Genomic DNA, 14376 nt, shown 5'->3' with positions numbered 1-14376 from the left:
ATAAATTGGTCTCTCTATTCCGAAGACAAACACTTCCATGCAGAGTTTATTAGGCAGAAAAACGCAACACTACACAACAACTACAGACCATCCAGCATCTCAAACCTTGCAAAGAAAATAGAAACTAATATAACTTCTGTAGAATTAGAGCAAGCACTAAAAAAATCTAAGGGGCAAACCCCAGGTTTCGACCGCATCAACTACCCCATGATAGCAAACCTTCCTCCGACAGTTAAAAGCCGAATGATTCATTTATTTAACAACATTTTTGATAGAGGCATTTACCCTCAAGACTGGAGAACCGCAGTGGTTGTTCCAATCCCCAAGCCAAATAAACCTACATCGGAAATTTCCGGATACAGACCTATTTCACTTTTATCGTGCGTTGCCAAAACATTCGAAAAAATTATTGCCAAAAGGATAATGTGGTTTGTTACCAGAAACAACTTAATTAGCCCCAACCAAACTGCTTTCAGAGGTAAACAGAGTACAACCGACGTGCTGCTGCACCTGCAACATTACGTGTCCAATGCACTTTCATGCAGAAATCACGTTACCATATTGGCAACGGATTTCGAAAGAGCTTTCGACCGTATCGGTGCGCATGTGGTCCTTCAGCAGCTCGTAGCTTGGGGCATTGGTCCAAAAGTCTTTAATGTAGTTAAAGCTTTTTTGACCTGCCGCAAGTTTCGGGTTACAATTAACTCTCAGTATTCAAATACCTTCCCTCTTCACAACGGTATGCCCCAGGGATCCCCATTATCGGTGATTCTGTTTATAATTGCTTTTGAACAACTGAGCAAAATAATATCCAAATACAAAAAAATAGAACATTCAATTTATGCTGACGATGCTATACTGTTCACAAACATAACTGACATGGATATAATAAAATCATTATTCACAAATATTTTAAGTGACATAAAAATATGGGGCAATTCGTCCGGAGCTAATTTATCAATTAATAAATGTAAAATGCTTCACATTTGTAGAAAAATTAACTGTAAGAAATTTAATTTGTACCTTGACAGCATAAATATTGAATTTGTTAATCATATTAAAATTTTAGGAATAATTTTCGAAAAAAATTTTAGTTTTAAACAACAATGTATAAATTTAAGAAATAGCCTAGCAGCCAGACTAAATATTGTAAAATTTCTTTCCTCAAAACATAGTTTAATTCATGTTAGCACCCTAATTAACGTTACGAAAGCATTAATGCTGTCAAAAATCGAATACGCTCTGCCCGTATATGGATGGTGCGCTGTCAGCAATTTGAAACTTCTTTACAAACCTTACCACACCGCAGTGAGAAGAAGCATCCATGCCTTCCCAACTTCTCCCACGTTTGCCATCCTTGCTGAAGCAGGACTACCAAGTATTTTGGAGCTAGTAACTAAATCTACATACAAGCTTATCCCCAGACTTTATAACGCCCACAATGAGCTCCTCTACAAGGATGTTTTATCAACAATTAAAAGCAAAAAAAATTACAAGTTCGAGTCAACGATTCGGCGATGTGTAAGCTTTGCTAAAACATTAAAAATCATCCTTCGACCTCAACTGATCAAACCGGAAAACGAGCCACACTGGAACTTAAACCAATCATCATTTATTTTGGAATTAGAGAAATTTCCTAAAGAAAGTACTACCAGTGCCACCTTTAAACAATCCTTCCTTAATATAATTGAACCATACCGGAAGAAAGGCTGGAATTTTTTATACACTGACGGCTCGAAAACCGAATATAGCACCTCGTTTGCAGTTTTGAGAAGTAGTGTCACGCTAATTACCCGAGGAATCATTGACCAACATTGCTCAATATTTACAGCCGAAGCTGTAGCCTTAAAATTAGCTACCGATTACGCAAAAAAAAATAAGGGAAAATTTATAATTTGTTCCGATAGCAAATCCGTAATCAATGCAATACGCAACATAGGCAACGCTAACAATATCGTATCCGAAATCAGAACGACATGTATTAAAAACAGCAATAAAATCCGAATCATCTGGGTACCAGGGCACAAAGGCTTAGAAGGAAATGAACTCGCAGACCGCGCTGCGGATGATACACATTTAACACCTTGCTTCACGTTTCACACAACAAGCAACAATGACATTTTAAACGCAATTTACAGAACATTAGCCCTTGATAAACAAACTAAATGGCTTAATTATAATAATAAGTACACATTGATTAATAAACATGGAGAAAAAGCTATTTTCCCAAGCACATCTACTCGACAGCAAACACAAACATTCATTCGCCTTCGTATTGGCCATACTCACCTCACACATGAACACTTATTACAAAATTCACAACGTACAGCGTGCCCCTTTTGCAACAGCACACTGTCCACAGAGCATATTTTAAACGACTGCAGTCAACTAAATGTCTTTCGACTAAAATTTTTCGGAACTATTTCACCCAGCACACTTCTAACTACTATAAACCTTGAAAACATGTCTAAATTCATAAACTATCTTAAAGCTTCTAATATACTACATAAAATCTAAATAATTTTAAACTTTGTACTTAGATATTAAACACAATATATGTATATGTATGTACATTTTACAGGATTAACAAAAACTCAATTTTAAAAGAGAGTCGAAGGCCTTGGCTGCTAGCACTCCTGTTAGTTATTAAGTATAATAATTGTATTATTGTACCTAATCATAATAAATAAATAAAATAAATCCTTCAGGAATTTTGTCTCGTTTATTTAGATATTATTATTATTTTCTCTACTTCTCTGCAAGAGCACATTGAGTCCATTAAACTAATTTTTGACCGCTTAAAAGAAGCTCATCTTAAGATGCAATTGGATAAATCAGCATTTTTAAAAAGGGAAACTGAATTCCTTGACCACGTAGTGACACCAAATGGTATAAAGGCAACGCCAAAAAACAAATACAATGTGTCAAAAGATTCCCAACTCCTAAAACTCCTAAAGAAATTAAGCAATTTCTCGGTTTAACTAGTTACTATAGAAAGTTTATAAAAGATTACTCTTAAATCGCCAAACACATGACTAAGTATTTAAAAAAGGATGCAAAAATAAACACATCCGATCTACAATATCAAGAAAGCTTTAATACCCTTAGAACAATGCTAATTAACAACCCAATTCAGACATACCCTGATTTTTCAAAAAAATTTACTCTCAGAACGGTCGATAGTTACTATGCCTTGGGAGCAGTACTTTCACAGGACAACCACCCTATGTGTTATGCGAGTAGTACTCTTAATGAGCACGAAATTAACTATAGCACTATAGAAAAAGAACTGCAAGTAATAGTTTGGGCAACTAAGTATTTTAGACCCGCGGATGCGCTATCTCGTATTGAGCACGAACCTATGAACATAATGCACTATTCTACCGCCTTCCCGAAAAATCATTATAGCTGACTTAGACAAGTTTACTTGCATATTCCACTTTTCGCAGTATTTTTCTAAGTTGCTTATCATTTTTTAAAGAGCACTAACCTTATCTGCCAATATGACGATATCGTCAGCATATACATAAGAGCAAACGGATATTTAACTCATCTATTAAACAGACTCCGTCTCCACTAAATCTATTTAAAAATCAGGTTATGAATCAGTTTTTCTAAATTCTAGGAAACATTTAACCAGGATCCGTAAGAATGAAAAATAAGCTAATTTTTAAAAACAAAAGGAAAGTTATATAAATTAAAGAGTTAGATAGAAATGCAGCCATTACCCTACTTAAAAATCATTTTAACCCTACACCGACCTAGCCGACGAAACAGCTCAACTTATGTCAGCAACAAGCTCATTGTTTCCAGTTTATTCAGAGAATGATTTACATAGGCATATAAAAAAACATATTGACTCGATTAAGCTGGCAGAATGGTATACATTTAGGCATCGGTATACTGAATTCAACGACAGGCGCAAACCATCTCTATACCCAAGCAATACACCTCGATATTTATCAAGCCAGTTCGCCAGACTCAGAATCGGACATACTAAACTCACACACCAACACCTCCTCAAAGGAGGTGCCCAACAACAATGTCCATTTTGTGATAATAACGCATCAGCTGACCATCTTTTAAACGATTGTCGTACCTTAGAAAGTTTCAGGAAAAAACACTTCGGATCTACCAAATCTTCTGCTCTGCTGGCTACGGTTTCTACCACCAACATAACTGCTTTAAATAATTTTTTGAAAGATTGTAACTTAACTACTATGATTTAATATGACTTGCTAATAATAACACAGACTGTTCTATCTATCTATCGAGTTGTAGGCCCTGGCAGCTAGTACTCGTTCTTGTATTAGTCTTAGTATTATATATTAATTCTAATAAATAAATAAATAAATAAATAAATAACCCTACACAACTAAATGCAATTTTAATAGATGACGTATTTCACAACACCGTTAGGACCACTACTGATAACAGAAAGTTTAGAATTATAAGATGTTATACTTTATTAAAAGATATAGAAGATGAAAATGAATTAAGTGAAATGATTGAGAAAGAGCACATGTGTAAGAATCATAGAGGCATTCAAGCAGTTTATAAAGAACTATAAGCCAAATTTTATAACCCTCAACTCAAATTAAGAATAACACAGTTTATCAACAATTGCGAAATATGCACATTAGAAAAATATGATAGAAAACCACCAAAGATACCATATAAAGTTAGTTAAACCCCTTCCAGACCCCGCGAAATTATTCATATAGACGTATTCCACAATTTGGGAAAGTAACTTTTTGTGAGTATTATCGATAAATTTACAAAATTAGCGGTAGCTTATAAAATTAGTAGCAGAAATTGGACAGAATTTAAGACAAAACTACTCCATTACATAAACAAATATGGAAGAATAGAAAAGATAGTAGTAGACAATGAATTAGGATTCAAAGCTTTCCCAATACAACAATTCCTTGCAGATGAAAATATCAACATACACTATACTTTAAACAGTAACCATACATAAAATGTCGACGTCGAAAGACTTCACAATACAATTAACGAACACATAAAGCTCTTAAGGCATGACGATAGGAATAAAAACGAGACAATGGAAGAAAAATGCTAAGAATAATAGGTTTTTACAATAATACAATTCACAGTGCAACGAAAATTAAACCAATAGTTGATGGAAAAATCCATGAAAATAGCTACAAAACTATCCACGAGCTTATTTCTAAGAAAAAAAAGAGAAATATATAAATAAATCAAACAGAGACAGATGTGACGTAGAATTAGAAGAAGGAACTAATTTTATTAAAGAAATGAGAGGTGGTAAAAACCATAGAATATATAGGAAAATAAATACGATGAGCAGCATAACTCTGGATTGCTCTAGTCACCGCTAAAACAGTCTCCATTTTGCCGACAACTTAATTTTGTTTTTACTAAGAAATGTGCGCCAAGTTGCAGTTATGCTATTTTTCGCTGGAACATTTCTATTTTCTATATGTTGCTTGAAACTGAGTTTTGATGTTAGCTTTACACCCAAGTAATTATATTCTTTCGTTATTGGTATAACTTCGCCGTGAAAAAAACACTTCTTTTTCTGCTATTCTACCGCCTCCCCGAAAAATCATTATAGCTGACTTAGACAAGTTTACTTGCATATTCCACTTTTCGCAGTATTTTTCTAAGTTGCTTATCATTTTTTAAAGAGTACTAAGCTTATCTGCCAATATGACGATATCGTCAGCATATACATAATAGCAAACGGATATTTAACTCATCTATAAAGAGTCCCCCCTCCAAGCAGTCGTGCAGGTCATTCAAGTAAAGAGCAAAGAGCAAAGGTGAAAGCAGGCAGCCTTGCCTTACTCCTGACGATATTTTGAATTTTTCACTCATTTCATCTCCTACTTTTACTATCGAACATGTATTTCTGTAATAACTTTCAATAAAGTTTGCCATTTTGGTGGATATTCCTATTTCACGAAGCTTGTATAGCAATAGTTGTCTAGGGACAGTATCAAAACGCGTACACTTTTTTCTTCTCCCTAAACTTAATATGGACTATTGGTTCTAGGTTATATATGTTATCTACGGTTGAATGTCGCTTTCTGAAACCTGCTTAAAATTCTGTTATAATATTTTTATTTTCTACCTAGCTTGTGAGTCGCTCATTTAAAATGCCCATCATTATCTTTGCAACACAATTCATGAATGAGATACCTCTATAATTGGAGGGAGATTTCCTATGGCCTTTTTTAAAGAGCGGATATATCAGACTTGTTTCGAAACATTCAGATACCATTTATATATTAGATCTTACGAACAACAAAGGATGCTTACCAAAATATTACATACACCAGAGAACTGCACCGGTTGAGTGTAAAACATTCATACGCTTCGCTTGAACAAAAAACAGGCCTTTGCGTACAAACGATCGAACTTGTTCAAATAAGTTATTGTCATTGTTTATTTCAGCTCAATCAAATCATGTGCTGCGTTTTAGCTCTCCGATGTTATCATCAATCGTCTTCATAGCAGCCGTTTCGGGTATTTGCTCGTTCGGCTGTACATTCATTTTTTTGAGCAAGAATAAAAGGGCTATAGAGCCAAATGAGCCGGTTTGAACACGTATGATCCCGCATGAGTTTTTGCATGTAACGATAGCAAAGTAAAAGCAAAATTTTAAAGCAAAAACACTATATTTTCATATTTGTTTTTTTTTTCTTAAAACGTATTATAATCGTTTGACATTATTTTACAACGGTTGAAACCAACTAATCCTTTCAAATACGAAACGCAATTTACAGCGTACATTGTACGCCAACGCTCGTTTGCTCGAACATGTGCTATTTACAATAATGACAAGTACTTCTTTGAACAAGTTTGATCGTTTGAACGCAAAGGCCGATTTCATTCAATGCTGCTTTTTGTTCAATGATTTGGCCTCTGGTTACGATACAGCATGCTTGACTGCGCTTTGTATGTGTTAGTGCAGTCGGGTGGCGTCGTGTCACACATACTTGTTGTCGGTAAAAATCAAAAATTTTAGATATTAGCGTCAAGCACCCGACACGCACACATATAAAGTTCTTGTCAAACAATGCTTGACCGTCACCAGAGGCCAATTAGATTTGAGCCGAAGACATTAGATCATACGTGTTGACTGAGCTGAACTACGCGTTCGCCTGCATGAGCTGACTGCACTTTACCAAATGTTTTGGTTCAATTGACTGAATGTGAGCAAGAAATTTAGCGTATGAACAAATCAAGAAAACAGTGAGCCATGCAGGTCTCTGACATACACATCATTAGCGTTACAGCATACACCGATACTTTATTACTAATGCATGAAAACATACTTTCGCTAAGATCTACCACGACAGAAAGCAAAGCATTACTGGATACAGCAAATACAAATTTTATTTTGGACAAAAAGTTTTATTTAGCCAAAAGATTCTACACTTAAATCCACATTTTAGGCAACAACGAGGACTGATTAACATTATAGGAAAATGACTTAACTTAGTAGCTGGGTCTATGGACAGCGACGACGAATTAGAAATTAAAAATTCATTGAACGCTGTATACAAGAACGAAGAGATTTTAACGAAAAATTTAAACAATCTTACAAGCATAAATAATATAATTTCTTCTCAAATACAGAATATAACCAATCATATAAATCAGAAGCAAATTCTAGTAGGAAATTACAAAAACAACTTCAAGAGGTTCTTACAAAATAAGATAGTTACAGTAGAAGACGAAATAACATTTTCTATCTATCAAATAAATAATGATATATCCCTTTTACGTGACAACATTGACGACATTAGACAAATAATATTCACCTGTAAACTAGGAATAATCTCTTCCGACATACTTACTTAAACAGAATTAGATTTAATACACGACTTCGATAGTTACACTAACACTAAAGTAGCCGTCGCATTACAAGACAACGACATTATTTTAATTCGCCAAATACCTCAATATTCAGAAAGAATCCCAAAAATCGTATTTGAACCAATGCCTAATATCAATAATAAATCTATTAAATTAAGCATTGATAAAATACTTGTAGATTATAATAAATAATTACAGTTTTGACACTTATGTTAAGGGAAACCTAGAAAAAAACTTAGTAATATTAACAGCCATATGTTTATTAAATACATATTATAAATTTTGAAGAAGCTTGCTGCGATATGCAAGACTGCAAAGAAACTGAAGTAAAAGAAATCATCCCCGGAATACTTACATTTAAGAATTTTTATTCAAAAATAACACACAATTGTATAATAATAAAATGGAAATAAAACAGAAAGAAAACTTCATGATCAAATTTGAAAACTGTGAAATCCAAACACTTAATACCACATTTTTTAATACGAAAATTAAAACTTGTGACAAATTCATTTTACCAAATTACTTAACAAAAATAAAAGAAAGAAGAAATGAAACAATAGACGACTTAAAATTAGAATCGCGCTCTTAGAACAAGTAAAACATGAAAACTCAATTCAACAAGTTGTCAAACAAATGTATATTCAAGCTTAATTAATATCAGCATTAGCTGAATAATCATAGTCATAATTATTTTGTTAATAATATCTTTTTCGAATAACATAATAACATACATATTGCATATTTCGTCGGAGCCTCAAACTAACGGTGGGTGTGTTATAGTTAAGTCCCTTAATCCCTACTAATATTATAAATGTGAATGTAAGTTTGTTTGTTACGCTTTCACGCCAAAACTACTTAACCGATTATTATGAAACTTTGTACACATGTTTTTGGAGGTGTTAGAAGTAACATAGGATACTTCTATTAAAAAAAAATTATTTTTTTTTGAATGATAAAAAAATTGTTTGTCAAAAAATCTCAAAATTTCAGCTGTTTGAAATTTTTCTATATTTATTGTTTTTTTTTATTAAACAGTTTTATTTAGCTTGCCCAGTTTATTTATTTGTTTGTTTGGGTCAAATTTAGTAATTGGAATTTTACCCTTTTTTTAATGACAGATTGATCTGATATTTGGTATTCTTCTATCATTTTTATATTTTTATATAAAATATATAAAACTTTGATTTTTGAGGTTTGGTGTCATTTTTGTGGTTAGATGTCACGTGATTATTTTAAATCTTACCACTGATTTTAATTCTTACTCTGTTCTTCTTTAAAAATGCCTCGGAAACGGAAATCTGATCTATCCAAAAATTCGTCGCGGCGCCGTGCGGCAAAAGTTGCACCAAATCAAGAGTCTTCGATTCACTCAGAGCTGAGAAAACAACAACAAACACAGCGACAAAGGATTTTGCGAGCAACTCAAACGCCATTTCAAGCACAAGTTCGCTCAGAAAGACAAGCTGAGCTGCAGACAGCTAGAAGAGCAATAGAAACCCCAGAGCAATTGCAGGTGAGACGAATTCATAAGGCAGAAATGCAGAGCACGCGCCGTAGAAATTTTATAAGTAAGGATTGGCCTTTATTTAATGGTACTGGATTTCAATATGATCCTTCAATTGAATATCATAATCATCCTTTAATTGTTATTGGCACAATGGATAAAAAATGTCAGTATTGCGATGCTTTCAAGTGGAAAAATGAAACTGCTGGAATGTGTTGTTCCAGTGGTAAAGTTTCACTTCCAGTACTTGGTGAACCAGAAGAGTCTTTAAAAACTTTATTGTTAAATGTTACAAATGAGTCAAAGCAATTCTTAAGCAAAATAAGATAGTATAACACTTGCTTTCAAATGACATCCTTTGGAGTTGATAAAGTGATAAGAATGCCCGGATTTTCACCAACTGTACAAGGGCAGATATATCTTCAAATTGGATCACTATTTCCGGAAGAAAATGATCAGCATAAATTTTTGCAAGTTTATTTTATGGGTGATGAACAAAATGAAGTCAACCGTCGTTGCCAATATATTGAAGGAGTAGGAAGAGAAACGGTATTGAAAATTCAACAAATGTTACACAGTCACAATAATTTGATGAAGATCTTCAAAAGAGCAATAGATAACTGGCCTTCAGATAATTATAAAGTTGGCATTCATGCTGATCGAACTTCAAGTGGTGAACATGAGAGGCGTTATAATGCGCTAATGGTCAATGAAGCTCCTGTTTTGGTCACTGATGACCCGTGCTCTCCATGAGACATAGTGTTACGGGCACATGATAATACGCTACAGCGTGTTGCCGATACTCATAAATTTCATGATGCTTTGCAGTACCCATTAATTTTCAGTAAAGGTGAATCAGGATATCATTTTAATATTCCAGTCATTAATCCAACAACAAAACAGCCAATTTCAAATAAAAAAGTTTCCTGTATGGACTTCCGTGGGAATTAAATCATGATTCGAGAGAATGATTTCAATCTCCTTCTGCGTACAAGGCAACTTTTCCATCAATTCTTGGTAGACATGTATATTAAAGTAGAGAGCGAACGTCTTCGTTACATTTCCCTAAACCAGAAAAAATTACGAGCTGAAAATTATATACATCTACATGATGCGATTAGCGCAGATGATAATATTGTATTAGACCTAACGACATTGGCAAAATAGTTATTTTACCGTCCACTTTCGTGAACAGTCCCCGTTATTTGCAAGAGTACACTCAAGACGCATTTACTTATGTACGAACTTACGGAAGGCCTGACCTCTTCGTAACTTTTACCTGTAATCCTTCGTGGCAGGATATAACTCAAGAGCTTATGTCTGGACAAAAAACCACTGATCGACATTACATAGTTGCCCGCGTATTTCATTTAAAGGTTCTGAAATTAATTAACGTTGTGACAAAAGGAAAAGTCAAATTCGTTCCAGTGCCATATGTACTCGATTGAATGACAGAAACGAGGTCTACCACATGTGTACATATTAATTTGGCTAAAACAGAAGCTACTTGCTAATCAAATCGACAACATAATTAGCGCTGAATTTCCAGATCAAGAAGAAAATAAAAATCTGTATGACACAGTTATTAAAAACATGTTTCACGGCCCCTGCGGAGCTCGCAATCCAGCATCACCTTGCATGCAAAATGGCAAGCGTACAAAAAAATATCCAAATATATCCCCCCCTTGGGGGAAGCTGTTATCCCTATAGGGCGCGTCCCCAGGTGGTGGATAGGGGAACGCCTCCCAGATATGGAAGGTAGGAGAGTAGGTCTCCCGCGAACCACACAGGTCGAAGACGTAAACTTCGTTAAAAAAACTCCCTCAACCCAAGGTGTGATGCGACCCGTGCCTATTGGGTGGGTTTGGCAGCCGGGGGACTAAATAAGGCTGTCTTCGTACGGAACCCTCCTGATATCAGGCCGCCTCAGGTTGTAACGGTGGCCTTGCCATGGTATGGGGCGCTGCCATGGTGGACCGAATATTTCCCCTTTATGCTCTTTTGTCACCGCGCATGGCGACATGTGCAGCTCCCTTGGCGGGGCAGGTGACCGTACGAACCAGATGAAATGAAAAAACAAAAACTTAAAAATTCGGATGACGGGAAAACAAACACGGAACAAACGGACAAAATGACGGGAAAACATACTGACGCATCGACAGCACGGACTGATAAAAAACCAAACACGCGGACAGAACTACAGGACAAGCAAACAGAGAGACAGGAGGAAGTGACGGACGCACTTAACCCTAGAACACACACCCGGGTACAAATGTATCCACTTCAACTTTGAAGTATTGTAACTTTTGAACCGCTATACATCTATACCGCTAACTTCGGATCTAGGAAGATTGTTTAGTTTTGAGTTCAAATTCAAAATTTGAACCAGATCGGACTATTGGTTCAGGAGCTACATCCTTCCAAACACATTATTTACGTAAACACAAACCCGGGATACGTTTGTACCCCAATAGTAAAAATCCTCATAATAATCAAAAAAAAAACATTTTTTATATTATTTTTTTATTTGAAAAATTAAAAATATTCATTTCACACATTATATTATTGACTTTTATTATAAAAATTATAAAAATGCATCTTATATCTAAGGAAAATCATGGCAAATAGAGCAATTTGTTGATGTGACCGAATGTTCAAGACACATTGGCTTCTTACATTTGGCACACAGCTTTCTGATTTTTCTACGGCGTTTTTCCTCTTGTGCGTAACATAAATAGCAAGATCCGGACACAGGTTTTGGCGTGCGCGCTGCGGCAGATGTTGATGCTGCTGTTGACACCATTGATTCCAGCGGTCGGTTGAAATATGCTTCAATAGCAATTTTAGTCGAAAAATTTCGCGTCACTTGACGATTTATGGCTCTGGCTTCAATAATGGGCATACACAATGCTTCAGCCAAGCTGCGCAGGATCTGCTTACGCTTGTTGTTTGTTCTCCAAGGAAACAGGGTTATTCAAATCGTAGACAATGTAGGCTGCAAGAGCTGTAATGTCCAACATGTTGAAGAACATCGCTAGTGGCCATCGTTTTGTTTGTCTTTGTGCTGGATATTCCGCAAACATTTGGTCCATTCGATCAACACCACCTTTGGTACGATTATAATATTCAATTATTTCAGGTTTCCCACTGTCAGCTATTTCAGCATCATTATGCATGGTCGAAAGCAAAATTACTGCTTAATTTTTTTTGGGAACATAAGAGCACATTGTCACATTATTTTTGAAGCCAAATGTCGTTGAACCAATTGTCCTGTTTTTGTTCTGCTTTATTTCTTGAGGAATATATGATTTGTTTTTGCGCAAAGTTCCAACGATCGTGAGTTTCCAGGTGAGAAGCAGTTCTGCAACTGGCAAGGTCGTAAAAAAATTGTCCATTGTAATGTTTCGGCCACTTCCTTGGTATTTGGCAGACAAATCCTTCACCACTCGTTCGCCTTGGTTCGTTTCCCTACCAGTTTCTGCTTGGCCAGTATATATTTGTCCATGCAGTGGATATGCATTTGTGGCATCGCAAATCCACCAAACCTTGACACCATATTTAGCAGGTTTTGACGGTATGTACTGCGTAAACCGTGTGTGTCCACGGTAAGGAAATAATTGTTCATCAATCGTCAAGCATGAGCTGGGCTTGTAATGTGCAGCAAGATTATTGTTCATCATCGTCCACAACTCACTGATCGGTGCTGCTTTATCAGTTAGTAAGCGTGTTGTACGAGTGTTTTTATCGTCAAATCTTAGGAAACGCAATATCGAACAGAAACGGTTGACTCCCATTGTGGCGCGATATAAAGGATAGTTTTTGACGCTCCATAAATCTCGAACATGTTCTCCATTGCTATGGTTCGCACCAGGTATAATAAGTATGCCAAAAAATGCATACAGCTCTGTTATTGACACAGGCGTCCATGACTTAGGTGTTGTGTTTGGATGCGCATTGTTGTAAGCATTATAAGTTTCTTTTGCTAACTTATTTGTGTGGCGCATAATTATATCAGCCATTTCAACGTTCATGAAACATTTGAATGTTTGCTCTATTGACAACATTTCAGTGCATCTAGCTGGTCCAGAACGTTCTCTTATAATATTTTGTCTGAGTACCTGACGACTTACATTTGGTTCTTTCATCCACTCAGTACTATCACGTGCAACAAATAGTTCGCCCATAGCAGGTAATTCATTATTTTCTTCTACTTCTTCTTCTTCATCGTCTTCTTCATCATCCGCATAGTCCGCATAATCAGGTAATACTTCTGCGGCACTTTGCGAAACTTCAGCATCGTCATCAGCAATTTCAATGTCATTGAATTGAATTTTTTCTTCATCTTCTGAGTCAAAGTCATAGGGAGCGTCATCGTCACAAATTTCATCAAATAAAGATTGTATATATAATATGATTCTCGCTGTTCCTCTGTTAGCCAGCATAATAAAAAAAATTAGTATATGGGTAAGACTCCGTCAGAAAATATGAGATTTGCAAGTGGTCTTTCGATTTCTTTGAAACTTTGGGAAATATTAGTTCTAGGTAAGATACATTCGAGCCTAAAAGGATTTTGAAAAATTTTCAAAATTGAGTCATCTACGCCATGTTGAAAATCGGGACCGTGTTTTTTTCAAAAATCAATATTTCTTGAACCGTTGGATGGATTTCAATGCAATTTACAGACAATATAGAAACAAATAAGTAGTTTAAATTAGTATTATGTTAAAAAAAGAATTTCGAAATTTTGACCAAAAAAAAGTCAAAAAAATTTTTTGAATCAATTTTTAGTTGATTTGGCCAGTTTTTTAGATTTTCTGTTATACACGTAACGATTCCTTATGATTTAACCTTTATTTTGAAAAAAAAAATTTTATGGTGTCTATAATATATTAGTTCTCGAGATATTGCGATTTTAGTGGAAGCGCACACCGTGAAGTTCGCGGTTACGCAGCGCGGGAGTAGAAAAACGCGCACAGACCTGCAGCAGTCTGCTCCAGTCA

The sequence above is a fragment of the Anastrepha obliqua genome, unplaced genomic scaffold, assembly GCF_027943255.1.
Source record: "Anastrepha obliqua isolate idAnaObli1 unplaced genomic scaffold, idAnaObli1_1.0 ptg000012l, whole genome shotgun sequence".
NCBI classification, from domain to species: Eukaryota; Metazoa; Arthropoda; class Insecta; order Diptera; family Tephritidae; genus Anastrepha; species Anastrepha obliqua.
This window is presented reverse-complemented; position numbering follows the sequence as displayed.